Source organism: Maniola jurtina, chromosome 16 (genome assembly GCF_905333055.1).
Source record: "Maniola jurtina chromosome 16, ilManJurt1.1, whole genome shotgun sequence".
In the NCBI taxonomy this organism is placed as follows: Eukaryota; Metazoa; Arthropoda; class Insecta; order Lepidoptera; family Nymphalidae; genus Maniola; species Maniola jurtina.
Window position 1 is genome coordinate 9,690,890 of NC_060044.1, and position 18,528 is coordinate 9,709,417.

An 18,528-nucleotide genomic window follows, 5' to 3' on the forward strand; every position below is an offset into this window, starting at 1 on the left:
GGATACATAAATTCCTTAAGTTAGAAAATACTAGCTTTTACCAGTGACTTCGTACGCGATATGTACCTACGAGTACCTTATTTAAACCTAGTGTAACTACTGGATAAAGTGGCCTTCTAATGGTAAAAGAATTATTAAAATCTCAAATTTTTTATTATGTATAAAGTATAATAAGATATTTATGCCACACTGTTCTAGAGATTTTCACAGGTAAGTATTTAGGACTACGATCGAAGTTTCTTGTACGAACAAGATATATCTACATACATACCTACGAGTATTTTAGTTTACCAGATTTTACCCATGCCTTTACATGTTGGTAAATAGCAAATTTTTATTTTTGTCAGTAGTTTCTACTCATTGTTCTAACCATTCAGTTAAAGTGTCAGACTTTTCTCAACTTGAATTTACTTTTTCAACATCGGTCGGTCAAATTGTAGTCCTATCCCATCTTGGCTCCGGTAAACACGAAACCTGTTTACAAAAAAAAAAAACTGATTCTTGGCGGTCGTTAGTCTCCAATTTATCTGGTAAGCAAAAACAATTGAGACTCAAATTTCATCTGAACAACAGAGCTCAGCAACACATTGTAGTTACCAATTTATTACACAGAGCTATCGTAAAACTGTCACAGAGGCGTTATCAAATTAAAGCCTGCCCAGAAAAATGAAATACCTCGCCATATTGCGGAAAACCCGTGGAACGCATATATACTATACAAGACAATGTATTATACCTACTTAGTGACCATAGACCATAATATACTAGTGGCGCCCACAGAGCAAGTTTTTTTTTTATATTTGGTCAAGCTATACTTTCTCGTTAGCGTGATCAGATGACGATTTGATGGCCTGTCAATATAATTAGCAGACAAGCCATGGTGAAAGCAAAACGTATTTGTGACAATACTAGAAAATGGCTACTTCTTCAGTTCGTTAGTTTTTCGCTACTTCGTCAGTACAATAAATTATGTATTGTAGGCACATTTCTTGTCGTCCCAAATAAAATATTATCCGGCTTGAAGGACCAAAAATTTACAAGTTGGCATACAGTAAACGACACAGCAACAAGTTATTAGAATGATAAATGGTGGATGTTACGAGTAGATATCGTAGATATTATAATGATTAAAAAGTAAAATGTATGTCAAGTGAATGCGTAATGCCTGCGTTACCTACTTACTTGTAATTTATAGGTAGTTATAATGTACATTTACTGTTTGTGACAATTGTAGTGCACATAGACTTTATGTTTATATTTATGAAAGTTAAGGGAAAACCTTCCAACGATTTTAGAAGTACAGACAGACAAACAAAAGCTTCTTTGTTTGTTGAACACAAAAACATTTCTTCTCCTATCGTAGACAGCCCTTATCCTTACATTGTAAGCACATTAAGTATTTTACCTCAAGTCTTGGGTTGGGAATTGGGATCTACAGAGTATTTTGACTTTGCTCTGATTTCTACCACAGTTAAAACGAGACGGATATAATATTATATCTGATATAAATCTGTCTCGTTTTATCTCTAAGTAAAGTCTAAGTCAAAATACTTACGCTCAATAGGTATTAGGTACCTTTGATAACAAACGGCCAAGCATTAAAACAAAAGCACACCGATAGATATCTAGATGGATGTGTTATGTAGATATTTTTTTCAGATATAATGATAAGTAAATAATCATCAAGAATCAGAACGCACTTCCTTTGCAAGTGTAATAGGTATGTATATTTTTTAGTAAGCAATTACGAAAAGAGACAGCGGAAGAAATAACATCAACTTAATTTAAAAATTAACGCAGGACTTTTTATAGACAGGATTTTCAGCAAAATATCATAAATGTTTTCCGTAACTAGAGATGCCTTTTTGTAAGTTTGGTTAAATGTTTAAAAGAATCACTAAACTTGATTCATTTGTTAAAGCTTAAACGGCAAGTATAAGTCCTGCAAAAAGTTGTAAATTTACAAAAACAAGGAGTACAAAAAATCAAAGAAATTCATCAAAACGAGTGTAGTATATAAAAAATTTTGCAACTCCGAGTATAGACATATCTGTACAACTTTGATTATGTATTCCATTCAATAGAGACCTGACAGCCGTCTCTTAGACTAAAATTAAATACACTCAATTATTCCCACGCCAACAATTAACATTTCGCATTTTTTGCTCTTCGCATCTTTTTATTTGAACAACAATCATAATTACTAGAGTGGTGCGGTCATTGGCCTTTATCAGTGCGCGATAAAGTTGAACTGGTCTAGATTTCTTGTTTGTTTTATTTCCTTCGTAAATAGACTGCTGATAAGGATAATATGGGTAAAATGCAAATTGATATTATTTGTTATTCTGTTGAGATTATTCATTATTATTTATTTTACTTTAGATTTTGAGATTTTTTTCTAGATTAACAGGTAAATAAGCATACCTGGATATGCTGTCACACAGTAATTTATTCAAAGTACTAGATGCAGTATAATGTGTAAAAAAATATGATACAGAAATATATTAGATGATCTTAGTGTGTAGTAAAGAATTCAAATTATTTGCATCAATACAATTTAGTCACTGATAAGTATAAATAGGTCAACTATATGTACAACTATATATATGCGTATAAATACGTTATAAAAAAAAATCCGAAAGGTGTCCCACAAGGTGATTCTAGGGCCGAATTTCTATTATGTATATGAACTGGCGATAAAGATCTTAAGGCTATCCTTGCCAACGATCCCCCGTCGATTTCCTACGTATGATATTATTGTTCTTATCTCTATCTGCCCTGGTTCGTGCATTCTCGGTTCCTAGATCGGTACATTTGTGATAACCAAATTTCAAATTGCTGTGATTGGCTGAATTTACCATGTTCTTGCTGCGACAGTGAGTTTGAGCCACTAGCGGAACAATGTTAGCCGGTCAGAAATGATTGCAATTAGTCAACCTGTTTGACGTCCGTGTTCTGTTTTCGATTACAAAAAAGAAAAAATTGTTGTTGCAATCATCAATTTTAGCAAATAGTGAAAGAGAGTCGGCCAATCAGAGGTCACAACTACCGTCACACTTTCTGTCACACTATGGCAGTAGGCATACCGAGTAATGAAAACAATTTTTCATTCTGTCTAGGTCGAAGTAGGGTTGCCACCTGGCTCTTTTTGATTTACAGGCTACCACCATCAAAAATACGGGGTTTAGATTTGAAGAAATTTGAAATTTTGAAGTATTTGAAGAATATATATATAGGCGGTGTTTCTCTCTGAAATACATGGAAAGCCTATTTAGATATTTCAGTTTATTTATAAGTTTTGTATTTTTTCTCTGTATGTTGCCGTATCTTGATTGGTGAACTGTGTTTGCAATGTGGTTTTAAATAAAAGATTTATTTATTTAAATAGCTTTTAAAAACTCTTAGTGTTGTAAAGCAAAATGTTATACATTTCATGCATACAATCTTCTCATTTCAACTTAAAATTACATTTAATTTGTAATTCCACCTTCACAGTATCAATACTATGGCCGTAGCCAGGAATCGATTGCGGGAGAGGTTTTATTAGGGCCGGAACTGAATCCTGTCATGAGGAAAAAAACATTCGCTCAACTTTATGGGCTAATTACCTGGTTAGTGGAATTTCGCCTTTCAATTTGACAGTGAGATAAAATACAACAATAAAAAAGCGCGAGCGCAGTGAGCGTAAGTGTTTTTGGTTCAATACAGAAAAAATTAAAATGAAAGGGAAACGAGTGTAGCCATAGCAAGATTTTATTTTTAAAGCTTCCTATCCATACTAATATTACGAATACGACAGTATATCTATTTGCCTATCTATTTGTTACCCTTTCACGGCCCATCTTCTTTACCAAAATTTTGGTACTTACTATTCAGAGGTAACTTGCATCCCAGACATTTTTTTTAGGCGGCTTTTTAGCCCGGAAAATCCCCCACGGAATTTTTAAAAATCTAAATTCATGCAAACGAAATTGCGGGGTTTACACCAAGTAATAGAAATTCAAAGCGCGAGTGAAGTGAGCGCGAAATGTTTGATATATTTCCAAAAAAAAATTGGTAAGCAAATGCAAGAAATAGTGTAAGTATTATTTTAGGCTTAGGTTTTTGACGGCTTCCCAGGCGCAGTCGCCATTTCGAAATTTCTGGTCTGGTGGGAGGCTTCGGTCATGGCTAGTTATATGGTTAGTATGGCCCTAACGGCCAAGAAATTAGACTGCATCATCATTTTACTCGAGAAATCAAAAACTGTTATGCATTAAAAAAATATGCATAAAAATAAATAAGAATCTGTTTTAGAATGAACAGGTAAAGCCCTTTCATATGATAACCCACTTGATATATGTAGTTATCTTAGTTTGAAAATTGAAAATACTAATATTTGTTCATGAACACATGACAGACGGATAGAATGACAGATGGACAGACGGACAGACGGAAAGACTGATAGACTGACAGACAACGAAGTGATCCTATAAGAGTTCTTTTTTGCTTTTGAGTTACGGAACCCTAAAAATATTTAGTTTTATTTGCCCCGTATTTTATTTTCATAATTACAGGTTTCTGTATCCTGAAATACGGGGTAACCAGTAAAATACGGGGCCTCTGGCAACCCTATTCGGAAAACACTGTCACATTCAAGTTAATGTCAAATATTTTGTTTTCAATTACAGAAAGCTGCATCAATCATTATTACAATATTTTCTTTGTTGTGATTGGCTGAATTTTTGAGTTTCAGCCAATAAACAGACTGTTTGCCAATTAAACGTCATAACAATATAAATGCCAGAAAGTTTAACCAAATAAAACAAACTTAATGAGAACCTAGTGAGAATGCAAACGGCACACAATTTATAATACATATTATGTTAGTCGTATATAATAGATATTATAGTAGTCGTTCACTTTGGTAATAGTCAGATTGTCATCAGTAAAATTGATATTGGTCGATGTATCGTAAATTATTGTTTCGGTGACAAATATTTTTATTATCTATTTATCTTTGAACAGAATGGAATAGAATGAAATGGAATGGAATACAATGATAAATTTTTATTCCTGTAAACTTTTAGGTAAACTTCAAAGTGTTTTTGGATGGTCAGAAAAATTTACCACTGGTTCGGAATGCCGATCCTACGTTTTCTAGGGTTTCGTACCTCAAAATGAAAAACGGAACTCTTATAGGATCACTTTGTTGTCTATCTCTCTGTCTGTCGTGTACCTATGTCAAGAAAACCTCTAGGGTACTTCCCGTTGACTCAAAACCATGAAATTTGGCAGGTAACCTAACTGCGTAATTTTGGGTAGTTTTTTTAATCGATAAAGAAAGTTTGCGACATTGTTCAATAAAAAATTTGGATTCCAACTCCTCAACCCTGATGTTGCAGGGGACCTGACTACTTAAGCTAATGGGATTTAAAAAGTGTCGATTATTAATTGATATTGAAGGTATCTATACCAAGTAAACACTTTGTCGTTGACCTCAACCCTGATGCTGTAAGAAATTGCATTCCTAAATCCTGGTGATCCCTCGGGATTTGAAAAAGATCATCCGTTTAAATATTCTTACGTGATACAGAAACAAGTTGCATCCCGGGGACGGGCTATTACGGAGAGGCAACTTTTGTTCTGGGAAATGAAAGGATCGGGATTTTTAAAAACCTAAATCCACGCGAGCGAAGCTGCGGGCATTAGCTAGTTGTAAATATATTTAGAAGCTACTATAAGATAATAGATAAGGTACTTATTTCCTTATATTTTTTTGTATGGCAGCGCGCGGTTTTAAATTATAAATTGCACGTCCTGTCCTTTTCTGTAATACATTTTTTTCTCAATATCTACCGCTTTATCTCATAGCAAGAGTCCGTAAGACATAATACAGTGAAAATAAGCAAAATATACAATTTTTGCAGTTTCCACGTCAGTACCTGTCGAATTTTTCTAACAGTGTAAGCAGCAGAGCTGAGTTTACCATCAAGTGTTGATATGTGGGTGTTCCATAGAAGCTTTGCATCTAACATTATACCGAGAAACACGGGGTTCTCCTTTATTTTCAACATATGATTATTTATCAATGAATTTATGTCATTTAAGGTCCTGGTATTGGGCAGTGTGAATTCAACACACTTAGATTTCTTTGCATTTGGAAGTAAATTGTTAGCAATAAATCAGAGAGTGACCTGTGATATGGCATTACATATAGTATACATTGTCAAAAATTATAATATTAAAGCTGTGCGTATTGCGTGAGGAATAGGTTGCAAGAGAGTTGCAACTTGCAGGGTTTGATGCATGTGCTATTGCCAGCAAACATGAGACATATTTTTATCTACAGGCAACGTCTGAGTAGGTAACGCAAGTTGAAATGTACCAGTGTATTTAGTTAGACCTATCGACAAGTTTGGAGTTGGGTGCAGTCTAAATGTGGCCCGTGTGTTTAGACTGTCAGTTTCTGTCAGTTTCACGTGTCGTCCCCCGCACTTCACCACCCCGCTTGCACAAATCGAGACAGCACGAAATTTTCAAGATTTCTGGGTGTAATTTCTGGTTTTCGTAGTTCCCACATAATTATAACAATATAAAATATATAACGATAATTTTTTTACTACATAATATTCATTAAATTTTCTAGGTCTGTGGTTTTTCCAAATTTCATTAAATTGCTTCGTTGTCTAGAAAAACGAGCACAAAGTTGGGCCTTTTTTTAAAGAAAAATACAAATCTTTGAGCCCCTGTAATTTTAAAACTACATATTTTTAGAAAAATCTAAAACACCACAGACACAGATATTAGTTTCTAGACTATGTCTGCAAAATTTCATGGACTTTGGTTGCTTAATATTCAAATGAAATGGGAACTACGATTGTATGGAGTAAGTGACGGAGAGAGCTCTGTTAACAAATCGATATCTTGGCGACAATACAGTCATAGATAGACAGTCCATTTCCTGAGTACCTAGTCAATAGTCACGATGACAAGTACCTAAAACGTGATTTGTTATGAATACAATGACAATAAGACGGTCATACAACTCATATTTCTGAATAATTAATGCTTACTTGACAATGATAGAGGCTTCTTTTTTGTTTAAACCAGTTTGCACTTGACTGTGATCTTATTCAATAGTTTTATGAATAAAATAATCTAAGAGAATAAACACACTAACCCAGATAAAAGCATAACTGGTTTCTTATCTACTATGATAACAATAATAATTATAATCAAAATAGATAAAGAAACTCATGAATTAGTTTTGGAATTCCATGGAGTCGGTTTCCTTAGTGGTGATAATGAAAGCAAATACTGGTAGGTATTTGTTTAGGACGGTAAACATTCAGAACTCGAACTCTATTGTAAAGTAGAAAGGAATTTGAACATAAGTGAAAATTTTTGAAATTCCAATCTTATCTGTCGTCTTCTGTACTCACTGTAGGTTCTAAGGATAGTTATAAAAGAAGAACCTGACTGACACAGATCAACGAGCAGCTCAAACCACTCGATCTACAAAATTTTACATGTAAGTTCTCTGTAATGTAGACCTCCTCAGTCGAGATTTCGTAAAATTCTTATGGGATCTTTAAAAAATCTTCATCCACACTTGTCGAATCGCGGAGAAATAAAATAATCTAACAAAGTTACCTACCTGCTCTCTTTTGAATCGTCAAAAATCCGTCTATTGGTAACTGCGTTGCTAGGTAAGTTATTTGAATCTTTCTACATTAACCATTTCATCCTGGAAAAATCTGGACCTCTTGGAACGTACATTTAACAAACACCTTCTGTACTCTTATAATAATAACCAGTTTGTTAAAGAATTTCACGAACAGACACGAGCCAAATAAGGGACGAACGTAAAGATCAAAATCAAGTCAAGTGAGATCAACATTTTTACCTTGTTAACCTTCACCGTATTGTGCAATAACCAATTTGTATAAATAATGCGTCTGAGAAATGTAGACACTGTAAAAAAGAGCCATGCGGTATCGACATCTCGACCCACACGATGCCTCTGAGGTCAAAATGATATTTAACTTAATGGTACTTGCTTCTGCCTTCTCCAATAGGTCTCTCAATCGTAATATTTTTAAAATTTTATGATGATAAAGCTGATACCAATAAAAATGCAAATCGGAAATCGGAATAGCTTATTACATTCGCCTACTATTCATAATAAGGTAGAGACGATAAATTATATTATTTTAAATCTTCAAACATAAAGGCCGACTTGAATAAAAATGAAGCATAGAGTGCAATAGCTACTTAGATCGTTCTACTGATATTACTTACCGAGTTAATTGTCACAGAACAACAGCAAAACGATTATTACGTTACGAAGTAACGGTAAAAGAGTTGATCAGTTCCAATTTCCAACATATTCTGCTAATTCGGCGGCATATCAATGGCAAAAATACTACATAGTTGCTAGTACAAATATTTTAGTACCAGTTGTGATTGAATTAGCTGTAAATGCTCTTCGTTTAGCTATTTCAAATGATCTATCAAATTAAATACCAGCCAACGTCTACTAGAAGGTCGATTTAATATTTACTCGGTAGTTATTTGATTTGATTACATAATAATATTTGAACAAGTGACTGATAGTTGAACAAGCTATGTGGGAGGCATGGCCTTACGGAGGCGGAAAAAATACAAATGTCATGTTAGTTAGAATCTTCTTACTTAAGAACTAAATATATGTACTTAGTTGGCAAATGTGTATTTAGAACCTAGACGTTTACACAAACCGAGTAGGTATGTAGCAATGCCTTCTAGTTACCTACTACACAATAAAAAAATATCTATTTAACCATCCCCGGGATATAAGCTAACCCTGCACCTTTCGTCAGAATCGGTTAAACTGTTGGGCCGTGAAAAGGTACCAGACAAACAGACACACTTTCGCATTTATAATATTAGTACGGATGATGTAGGTAAGTAACCCAATCTTCTGAAAACAGTGTCCGACAACTGATTTCTTTGCTAACACTTTTCTTGTTTCACCAAGTATCAAACTATAATCGGTGTTTGTAAAAGTTTATTTTAAGGAAAGCGTGTTTGGATAATCTACAAAACTTTCACGTACTAAACGATCACAATAAAGAAGATAGGTAGGTACCTACTCGTAAATACTACTTATCAACGTCAGTAGACTAAACAAGTTGCGTAATTGCTGTGTAGCCTGTAGACATCGATGCCTGTAGACAACACAATGGGTTACTGAGATCTGTTCTGAAGATAAAGCAGGAATAACGAGAGGAATAACAATCAATATCGAGATTAGACTTATCAAAAATACAAACGTCATACATATAAGATGTATCAAGAATAATAATTTTAAAGTGTAGGTGGTTTAAAATATCAAATTAGAGACAAAGATGCTTTTGTTATTTGACTCTTAACTCATCATCCAGGAATCCCAAAATGGATAAAGAAGAAAATCCCCTGGTCAATACTATTCCTTAGCCAAACTAAATGGTGGTATGCTTTCAAGAATTATGCGTTGCATTAAAATTGAGGAAGCTTTGCTTATTTATAATACCGGAACATTGGTGACCTAAAGAATCATTAATTTATAGAATACATCAGGCATTTCTCCTCATCCCTAATCCAGGTTATTTCTACCTCGCACATGAAAAATATTGAACTGCTTCCATCTACAGATCCCTCAACTTCACGTAAAGGTGTTTAGGATGAACAAATTTCTTGTAGGGACTTCCACAAACCACAGTCTGGTGCCGTCTGAATCAAGTGGCTTCCTGCGACTCGTTTGATGTTGTCTCATATCTGTCCCTCTGCCAACACTGTATCTTCCGGTGGGAGGTCCCCACTCCATAACCCTGGGGACCCTAACGCCCAATGCCTTTTCGAACTACGTGCCCTTCATTTGCTCATTTGCTCGATATCTTTAAAAGAGATCTTGTGAAGTAGATCTCAAGGCATCTATGTATTTATTAGAATTAAACTTTAAAGTATAAATGTAAGTATAAAAGTATGTGATCACTAATTACTCAAGGAAAGTACTTAAACAGTAGTTCGTTTGTTTGGTCCGTGCTATGCTGGGCGCGGCAAAGGCCGTATGTTAATGCACAGGTACTTAAAGGTGTTATCGTAATTCGTGTTTGAGTTGACAAGTGGTTTGTACCAATCGGATGATACTTTCACTATCAACGGGATTTTTTTTAAATACTTAGGTAGTTAGTTATATTATGTTAGTTATTTTGATTATATAAATTAATAGAGATGCCTGTAACTAGATACCAATTGCATATTAGAGTAGGTACTAGGCTAGAAATCTTCACGCAAGTGCCAACGTATAAAGTTTTGGGCGAACGCATAAATAAGAAACGAATGAACACACAAACAAATTTTTTTTTATATTTAAATATAATAAAATGTAACAAGTTGTATTTTCTTTAAGTAACTATTTCTTTTTGTTTCAGGTAAGTATCAATTACGAAATAAAGGACGTTGGTTTCAAAAGAAAGTTCTGTAAGTACAAAAATAACCGAAAATTAACCAATAGATACTGGAAGACAGCTAAAGGCAAAACCTAATAACCTAGGTAGGTTATAAGCGGAGCTTTGCTGGATTATAAGGAGGTACTTAATACAGAACTAAAAGAAAATGTTTTAAAATGAATAAAGTAAAAAAAAAATCTGACTGTATCCAATTATTCCCATTTCGAGTTTATTTAAGTAGAAATTAAATGAACGGAGCACTGTTAAAGCAGTTGGTTATAATACTACTTTTAACCGTTCACTGGATTTCCACCGCGTCATCCAATTAGATGGGATCTAAACACGAGAGATTCATTAAAAAAAAAGAATAAAAATAAACCAAACGAAACCGGGGTCGTTAATCAAGCTGTGTGGCGTCCATTGGAACACCCGACTTACCACTTCCCATACCAATAAATTGATATTGTAAACAAAACAAAAATGTAATAGACGCTGTTGTATCGAAAATATTTCTTAGTAAGATATTAAACTTCCAAGTTTCAATATGGCAAGGTGATGCAGCACAATCTACTTTTCCAGTTTTATGACATGATGTTTTAAATGAAACTTACTACATACCTATTTGTCTATAAGTCTATCTGAGGTACCTGCACTGAACAGGGGTTATCTGTGGTACCTGCCTTGCTTGGGTGACGTTTTCAAAATCTTTTCTTAGTGGGAGTCTGGTGTTGTACGCTATAGAAAATACCTCAAGTTTCTAAATCTAGTGGTTAGGACGCCCACCTCCTAATCGGAGTGGGGGTTCGATCCCGGGCACGCTCCACTATCTTTGCGGAGTATGTGCATTTTAAGTAATAATTAAATATCGCAAAACATGGTGAGGAAACTTGCATACCTAAAGAGTTCTTCATGATGTTCTCAAAGGTGTGTGAACAGTGTAAAGTCCATTTATTTGCACTTGGCCAGCGTGGTAGACTATGGCCAAAACCCTTCACTCTGAAAGGAGACCCGTTCTCTGTAGTGAGCCGGCGAAGGGTTGATCATAATGATAAAGTTGAAGTCGTAGAGGGCAGGCCAGCTTGTAGGAGTGACGCGACGGTTGCTGAAGCCGTAGTTGAGCCAGGCTATCGTAGTAGGTAAGCCATGCTTGGAGCGGAAATGACGTTTGCAGAGCCGTAGTGAGAAGCGCCCTTCAGCAAGATGGTCTGTAGACATAGCAGGAAGTGATTGGATAAGGAAGGTTGAGGGCCGTGTGGAGTGACATTCTTTGTGAAAGGCCTATATTCAGTTGTGGACATCCGCAGCTTGTAATATGATGATGGGGATATGTAGCTCTTACTGTGTGAGGCATTAGATATTAGAGATCAAGCTGGTAAAATAAAATATGATCGTTAAATTTTAATGCGAATATAGGTAACAGGTCCCGTGCGCTACCTGCTTACCGGGTCGGGCATCTCCCACCTGCTTTCCACAAAAAATGTATACAAACCGATCTATTTTCGGGCACTATAATACTCCAACGAGGCAATGAACCGTGAATTATTGCTAAGTTGTCATGTTTTTTTAATATCTAAAAAAAGATTCACTATGAGGCTCTATTTTTGAGCGGGTGATTCAGTATACGATAACTGTTTTACCAAGAATTTATTATTAAGACCGTGGAAAGTGAAAACCTTTTGAGTACAAAGAACATACTAGGTACTCTTGCTTTAATAGGAACAACGAGATTAGCATTAACTCTGTGACCTCTAGTTATTATTATAATATACTTTGTAGATATAGACGTAAAATAATAGGAACTTTTCAACATCGTAATGCCCTCATTCACGCTCTTCGGTTAATGACATCGCTCGGCAAAATTAAAAAAAAAAGCTCTAAGACTGATATAAAATTCTAAATTTGAATCTCCCCCGCCTTTTCTTAATAGGACACCATCGCTGTTATAACACACGACGCGGTTTTTTAGTTTTTTTCTATGAGGGCGTCATCGACACAGAATTAGCTGCGTAATTTTATTAGGTTCTTTATAATCATCAGATTTATCTTGACTTCAAATTGCTTGGTAAACTACATTAATTTAGATTAGATCTCGTGATCTCAAATGGCGATGGTGTGAGTAATTACGATTAATCCCGGCTGACTAAAGTACCTATCTTTCGTTATGAATCATGATACATTGAATGATGCTTTTGGCCGATAAACCATTACTCTTAATACATAATTATTCAACTAAACTAAGAAAAACTAAACTAACTAAACTAAGAAAACTTGGTAAACTAAGAAACTATTGTACCAAAGACATGTTTCTTTTGGAAAAGCAGAAACTAATCTACATACCTAAAATAAAATGAAAATTACATTGCGATTGGGCGCTAATAGCATTATTTGAACAGTGTTGCAGAAAATTAGGATAGAAATCGTCTAGTGACGAGTAGATAGGTACTTTCAATTGATTAAGTTGGAACTCTGGCTTGTGTCAGTAATCGATTGAGGTCAACCGTATAAGAGTGTCAACGGTAAAGATAAAGCGAGAAAAGGGTCATCACATGATCACAAACATGCAAAATAACAACTATAATGATAATTAAACTTTAATTTCTTGGGGTTTTAACAGTGTTACTTATTAGTTAAATAAATGTGGCTAATTCTGTTTGACACAACTTATCTAAACTAAAATGGTACGCCTAATAGTGGGAAAAGGTAGATTTAGACCTGTTAATTTTTAATGTAGAAATTGTGTGCGGAATCTTTCTACTTGGCTTTATTTTAATATTCATGGAAGCTATAACCGACAGTAGTTTTTTTTTTATGCTTGGATAGAAGGTAAGTTTTTCACTGTCTTCGGTGTAATAATATTGCCTAATTTTAACTTTAGAATATTTTACAGCTTCCGTCATAGGACATCGGCATCCAAAATTTGACAGATTCCAAATGTGTTTTATTTTTATCTCAGCACTGAATTTTACATGTTTCAGTTTTTGTCTTAATTTTTATGTGACTTTTGTCACGCTAGGTAAAACTTGTATGGATTTTTCGATAGATATCGAAAGCAGTCGGTACGTAGGAAGGTAGGTGTAGTAAGCAAATATGAAAATATGAATCGTCGAATGTATTTACTCAATCTAGGTACACTTTAAGCTCCGGATTCCGAACTAGTGTTCACTTGACGATTCAAAAACACTTTTACCTAAAGGTTTATATGAATTTAAAAACTCATGCCATTTCTATTTCGGATTTCACAGATATATACTTCATACTTAGGGTAGGTAGGTACTTGATTGCCTGATCGATAGAAGGCAGTCAGTAGGTCGCAAGGATGTAGCTACGCCGTACCTACGCTCCGTGATCATGCCAATCGCCAACCCCTCGAGACGGATCAATAGCGCTTACACGATGCTAATAAATTATGAATCGTTGACTGACTTCACTCAGATATGCTATAAGTCTAGAAGTAGGGTATCGATACTTCAGTCAGAGTTCTAAATTCAGCATTCCACTGCCAAAATGGACCAATTTTTGATGAATACATAAATAGATACCAAGCATAGACTGTAATTATATACCAATGTATTTATTTTGGCGATCAGGCAACTCCATAACTCCATAACGTTTTATGACATTTGGTCAGGTTTGACGATGATTTTTAAACCTAGACCTACTGATTTGTCGTACTAGAAGTCCAGTTCTTGACTCTGAATTATGTATCTAGAACTCTCAGAACTCTGGTTGAAGGATCGATGATATAGGTAAGTAATATAAGTAGGTAGGCGTAATATCCGAAACTTGTTATTGAGCTATAAAGTGTTAGAAGTGATAGAATCGTAGGTATAGTAAAATAACCATTAGTAAATTGATCGAAAAAAGCCGTTGTTCTCGTAGCAACCATATTTTCATGGATCAATACAGCATAATAGCTGCTGGTAACAATGTTTGTAGGTACAACGCAAGTAGATAGTCGACCTCATTATTATAGGTTAGATTAGCCTTGCAAGCAAGGAGTTTATAGAATTTGGAATCCTATTGGAATAGTTTTCGTGTGATATTTTCGTAATGGATTAATGAACCGGTAAAAGAGCAGGTGAGTGAAAGAGAGGAAATGGTTTCCTAAGAGAATGATCTAATGCAGATAAAGTCGCTGATAAAAACCAGTTAAGATTAAGAGTCTCTCCGTCACTCACTCCATACAAACGTAGTTCGTCTCTCATTTGAATACTAACCAATCATACTCAATGGAATTTTGTAGAAACGTTCCGGGAAATATCTATGCCTGTGGTTTTCCAGATTTCCGTTAAAATATTCGATTTCATAGTTACGCGGTCTTGTAATTTTAAAACTACATATTTTTAGAAAAATCTAAAACACCACAGGCACAAATATTAGTTTCTAGAATATGTCTGCAAAATTTCATTGACTTTGGTTGCTCAATATTCAAATGAAGTTGGGACTACGATTGTATGGAGTAAGTGACGGAGAGAGCCCTGTTAATACCAAGATGATCCCTTGATGATTCTTATGCAATAGATATTACTTACAAGATAGAGTTAGGTACTTCAGTAAATGGCTTGCGGTTACTTGCAAGTAACTACGACAACGCGGCATTGGATCAATAACATCCTGGCCTAGAGCCTAGAGCGCTATGTATGAGAGGTAATTTATGTTATTGTGGTTCTGAACGTTCTTCATAAAATTGGCAGTTCACCTCAATAGTGAATGGACTTCTGGTTATTAATGATCTTCAAGCAGTTATTAATCAATCCTGTACTATTTAATGGTTGGCTGTAGAGAGTTGGGAGGAGTCCTATGTAACTTTTTTTATTTCAGATACAAGTTAGCACTTCACTGCAATCTTACCTGGTGGTAAGTGATCATGATGATACAGTCTAAGATGGCAGCAGGCTAATCTGGAAGGGGTATGGTCTATATTCTTTGGTTTCTACACGGCATCGTACCGGAACGCTAAATCGCTTGGCGCCGCGGCTTTGCCGGTAGGGTGCTAACTGGTAACTAGGCACGGCCGAAGGCTCCCACCACACAGTGGAGACCATAGACATAGAAATATAAATAGAGTATACAGTGTATACCTAACTTGTAGTGTTTTGCCCTGCGACATATCTACCTAAGTACATACTTATTAAATACGACTTTTCCTAAAGTGCAGACAATTTTCCAAAGGTCCCATGAAATAAGGTCTAAAATAGAATATTAAATGCCACGTTATTCAACTTTGTCGGAACATCTATACATTGATGATATTGTTGTCATAATCTTTTCACTTACGACGACCTACTAAGCCATTGTGTGCGTTGATAACACGAACACTGCGAACTTAACCTCGTTTCTAGTATGTCAGACAGTAGAGATTGTTTTTTTCATATAACTCCATTGTTGGTAGCTATAAGCTATTATAATTATCATGTGCACTAACTTCTTTTAGTTACAGAATTGCAATTTGAGATCGGTCAGTAATTACGGTCTAAGGAGACTGTTTATCTATCACATATTACTACCTTTACTTAGCATTTTTTTTAAAACCATCAGATTTTAATCTGGATTCTGAGAATCAAGATTTATATTCAGATTCATCACAACCATTCTGGATCTGAATCCAGAATCAAGATCATATCGTATCTATTGGACTAGCTCACCTAGCACTCCGCACTAGCTTATAAGATATAACTTTTAGCACTCTTAATTAAAGGGGAATTTAAAGTTAGACATTTAAAACGTACCTAGGTGCCTAATATTTAACAAAAACTAAATTCCATTTCGATAGCTATAAAGGATGGATAAAAAACACTAGAAGGATAGAAGCATCAGACTTCTAAAAACCTTTCTCAATCTATACAAATAAATGCGTTCGTTATAATATATTTCTTTCGGTTATACCGTTAAAAGCACGCATTATGTTAATGGTTCCTTTTATGGTCGCCGAAGGAATGCAGCTTCCAAATCCAGTCCTGTTCGGTGTTCCAAGAAGCTTTGGTAAGGAAAAAAACAAATAAACTCCTGATAAAACTTTTTGGATCCATTTTACCAGTTCCATACGAAATGTTGATTAATCAAACAACTGTCTTGATTCCCACTCCCCAATTTAATATAATAATATTATATTTCCACAGCGCCATGCTTATAATTATTATGAATAATTTTGCAACTTTTTAATTGAAAACTATACCTAAATACATTTTTTTTTAATATTTGAGCTATGTGTTTATTGGGTCTCTTATCTAATGGTCATGAAATGAAAATATGAGTGCATAAAATTTCCTTTGTAAAAAAAAATCCAAAAACTATTTAAAATATCTAGATAGTTTTAATCGGAAACGGTTTAATATATCTGTAGTTTTTTTCATCATGTGGATGGCCATAATTTTCAAGAAACGTCATGAAAATAATTGTTTTTTGTTTATTCATCATTATTATCATCATTGCCAACCGATAGGCATCCACAGCTGGACATAGATCTCTTGTAAGGACCTCCACAGGCCATGATCTTGCGTTGCCTGAATCCAGCGGCTCCCTTCGACTCGTTTGATGTCGTCTGTCCACAGCTAGTCTTCTAGGGGTCTTCCAATACTGCGCTTTCCTGTGCAAGGTGACCTCGTCTGTCCACCTTGGGACCCCAACGTCTATCGGTTTTTCGAACTATGTGCTCTGCCCATTGCCACGTCAGCTTCGCAACCCATTGAGCTATGTCGGTTACTCTGCTAGTTATAGAGATTTGTGTTTAGGGGGCTTGACGTCTCAACACAAACTTAGTGGCCTATCTGTTGAGGTGTTGCACTGCTGTACAAGACGATATTGCTTACACCATGCACCTATATGATACCTCGAAACATTTTTCTATTCTATTCTAGTTCTTCTGTAATAAGTAAATATTTACACAGATTGACAGTTATCTGAATTGATTTGTTGTAAATAAATGATTGCAATAACAGTAACCGCCGATTCGTTTCGTACCATTAGCGTATCTTACACACGCACGCTGCAATAACTAAAGCTCAATTCATTCACAGCTTATAACGCTTTAAATTAACTACGATAAGATATTTCTCAATATTTTGTTTAACCATGAAAATTATTAACCAATCGTGCGAAAGCGAAATTATAACTTATATTTCGCTTAGTAGTTATTATTTTCTACATAAGGAGTATTATAGATTTTATAGTGTTTGCCTGCAATCATACCTGATGGTAAGTAAAGATGCAGCCTAAGATGGAGCGCGTTGGCACCAGAAGATTTTTGTTCACTTTTGATTAAAGGTAGGATAGGTATTTAGAAAAACGGAAACTTACCTCTTGGCGGAAATAATAAGAAAACTCTGGCCCCGGTGACCTTTCGCTCGCGCACAGAAGCAGTAGCCCAAGTACAATCAATGCAACAACGATTTCTCACGGCTTTTGTAACGCTTTGTTGATTCTAAGCTGCTATCCACGAGAGATGTATCGTGCTGGTTGTACTTGGGCTATAGGTAACCCACCACGTACCAGTCAAGAGCAATCCTGAAACAGTGTGACCTAAAAGTGACCAGAGATTAGATGTACCTACTTATGTAGTTTACATTGGTATTTTTCACACTGTCTGTGGCAGTAGATTGTGAATGGGTCTTACCTTTTACGTTCATTTATTTACAACTAGATAGATGATACCCGAACGTCGTCCGCGTGGATTTTTTTTTAATCCCGTGGGAACTCTTTTATTTCCCGGGATAAAAAACTATCCATCTCAGTTTCTGAGACGCAAGCTACCTCTGTACCAAATTTCAGCAAAATCGGTTAAGCTGATAGGACGTTTATGCTAGCAGATATACAGACAGAATACAGTTGCGTATTTATAATATTAAGTATGGATTTGGCAAAATGAAGTTACAAATTAAAGGAACAATTGAAAAAGCTACGATTATTTCTTTTGTTTGGAAAGTATTCCGCGTGTGAACTTACGGTGGACACGGTTAATTAAACAAAAGTCCAAGGCTTGATCGCAACTCGCAACGTGAGAGAATCACACCGTTCAAATTCAAAGTTCATCACAATTCACATTGTACCTTCTCAATCTAGTTTTATTTCCTCACTA

The 18,528-nt window shown here is 35.3% G+C and overlaps 1 protein-coding gene and 1 long non-coding RNA gene across 3 annotated transcripts in view; both read left to right on the top strand.

Moving 5' to 3' along the window:
* LOC123872932 (fasciculation and elongation protein zeta-2) overlaps positions 1 to 18,528 on the top strand; it is a 68,169-nt gene that overhangs the window by 28,549 nt on the left and 21,092 nt on the right. The gene's annotated exons all lie outside the window — the stretch shown is intronic.
* Positions 7,221 to 10,602, top strand: LOC123872934. Its single transcript, XR_006797569.1, has 3 exons — positions 7,221 to 7,322; positions 7,430 to 7,513; positions 10,437 to 10,602. It is a non-coding gene; the product is annotated as an uncharacterized LOC123872934 (long non-coding RNA).